The sequence below is a fragment of the Chrysochloris asiatica genome, unplaced genomic scaffold, assembly GCF_000296735.1.
Source record: "Chrysochloris asiatica unplaced genomic scaffold, ChrAsi1.0 scaffold00516, whole genome shotgun sequence".
Lineage (NCBI taxonomy): Eukaryota > Metazoa > Chordata > Mammalia > Afrosoricida > Chrysochloridae > Chrysochloris > Chrysochloris asiatica.
Genome location: NW_006409034.1, coordinates 730744 through 733660, shown reverse-complemented (window position 1 = coordinate 733660; position 2917 = coordinate 730744).

Sequence of the window (2917 nt, the reverse complement as noted above, 5' to 3'; positions counted from 1 at the left end):
GGGAAGGTAGAATCACCAATGAATGATTTCTAATCTGTTGGGACCCAGCTGGTGAAAGGAATTGGGACAAAGACTCTTGTGGTACAATTGTGAATAATTGCTATCAGGACTGATTGTGAGGGAAGGAAATATAGAGGTAGATGTTTTTTGACAAAAGGAGGGGAGTGATTGATTTTGCAGCCCAGGAGCGGAGGCCCCTGGGACCATCATGTGAGAAGAATGGAGAGTGGGACCCTACCCCGAGAGGCAGTGACACAGAGATGATGACATGGACAGATGGAGTGGCTGGGGACACTGGACTCAGGGCGGGAGATGGTTGTGTGCTGGCGGCCGGGGGCGGGTGAGTGGGCTGTGTGGTGTACCCTTGGGTTATTTGATAATGCATGGATGGGATTGTAATCATTGCAATGAAATGAAATATGATAGGATGAGTGTAAAGCTGACTTTCTCACATGCAAACCTCACAATAAAAACTTAAAAATATAAATTAAAATAAAAAATTCTGGAAGAAGCACTTTTCATTTTATTATTTTTTTTGAGATTCAGCCATGAATGTACATGTTACTTTTCCATTTCATTGCTCTATTAAAAATATAAGTAAATGGGGAAAAAAAAAAAAATTAACCAATGTATTTTTGGACTGGAACCCTGGTAAGAATATATATGTTTTAACTTCTTTCATATACTCTATCACATATTACAAGCCTTGAATAGAAGAAACTGCAACTGGATCAAATGAAGGTGTCAAAGATATCGCAGTGTAATCTATAGCAAAGTAGCAACTTGGGCTCCCCTGGAGCAGCTATCAGGAGAGCATGTAATCCATTCAAGAGCATTTTAAATGTGAAGCACTGTTGGCCATTAAGGTGTACCTTGTGAAGTTCTCAAAAATCGATTTTGCTTCCTGAGGTAATCCTATTGACTTGCATCTCTTTTTAAAACAGTAAGAAGGATAACATTTGTTTTTCCAGTGTCTATAGGCAGGTTTACATAATGACATTAGCCATTCTTTTTGTCTAGTTATTGATATTAGTAGCTCAATAATTTTGTCTTGCAGATTATTCTTAAAAGAAAAATAGTCTACATTAATATGATATTGCTTTAAACAGAAGATTGTTGTTGTGAAGTGCCATCGAGTCGGTTCCGACCCATAGTGTCCCTGTATAGGGTTTCCAAGGAGCAACTGGGTGTGTATTATAAAGAATAGGGATACCAATATTTATGCAGAAATAATTGAAACTAATTTCTCTAAATTCAAATGATAAAAACTTGTGTTTTTAGATGTTTCTATGCACATTTGTTAAAAAGGTCCTTTAAAATTAGATATTTATAGGAAATACAGTATATTTAGATCATTATTATAAAATAAATATTTTTATTTTGTAAAGTTGTTGATTTCTAAACTATAGAATTAATTATCTCTTGAAGATTATGAAAATACCCTTACATTCTTAAATATATTAATATTTTCATATCATTCAATCTATGGTTTGTTTTTTATTCACAAATATTAATGGAAGATAACAAAATAATAACCAAAACCTAGATGTTAAATATGATGTTATTGGAGAGTCAGTCATATGTTAATTTATGGAATAATATTATTCACAAGTCATATTTCATAAGATCTTCATTTTATCAGGATTATGTGGAAGACTTTGTGAGGCTCTGGCCATGAGTTTAGATGCTTTGATCCTCAGGGGAACACATTCAGTAACAGGTAGGAAGAAGTACTTTTTAGTGATGTCTACATCATTCTGATGGAGCCCTGGTGTGGTGCTGTGGGTTAATGCACCAGACTGCAAAGCCGTTTGAATTGCAAATTTGGCAGTTCAAGCTCACTAGCTACTACTTGGAAACCCTATACAGGGTTGCTATGGTTTGGAATCAACTTGATGGCACTTAACAACAACAAAAACATCATTAGGAAGGGAGTTCTGGTAGTGTAGTGGTTGTGATTTGGGCTGCTAATCTCATGGTCAGCAGTTCAAACTACCAGTAGTTCTACAGGAACCTGTATAGGGTTCTATGAACCCGTATAGGTTCATAGCAACCCTGTAAAGGGTTTCTGAGGAGTAACTGGTGAGTTTGAAAAGCCAATCTTGCAGTACAAACCAACTTTGCAATCCAGTACTTTATCCTACATAGCCATACCCATCCAAAACTCACTTGAGTGTGTGCAAGAAGAGCCTCTGAAACTGTCGTATAGAAGTCCAATTGTCTATGGAAGGAACAAATGCACTCACACCATTATATAGGTCAGGGTTATTAAACCAATATTCACTTGAATAAGAAGGTTGGCAAGTGATTTTGACAGTCCAACTGAAATTGGAAACTTTAAATCTGTCATACTTGGCAGAGTTATATGATTTTCTTCAGCAAAGCTCAGAAGCATAGGAAAGGTGAAATATTTGTGATTAGACAGTTTCAGTTTGGGTGTGTTAGAAGGAAGTAACAGAAGACATGAGAACAGGGAAGTGAAAATAAGTGTGACAAGACTAGACAACCATAATGATGAATTTTACTGGGAGAGTAAAGCCAAGAAGTATAATCTAATGTATATTAGGGTAAGTCAAGAAGTACTGCTACTAGGTTCCAGTTCATACATACATGGGTTTATTCCAAACAAAATGTGTTAAAACATGCATCTACAACCAGTGGATGGTTGAAGACAAGTTGCCTCAGTAGTACACTTGTCTTACTCTCCTTAGGATGCCTTCAAAAGAAAAATCCAGTTAAAATATAGCCTCTAAGGAAAACTGTTGAGTGAGTTCAATTCAAGACAGATTAGCTCAGAAAGTTATTGTGACTGATTTTGGAATTCCAAAGGGGTCCTGGTGTGACACTGTGCTGGCCTTCAAGATTGGTTTGAATCCCAAGATCGGCAGTTCAAGCTTACCAGCTGCTCCTTGAAAAC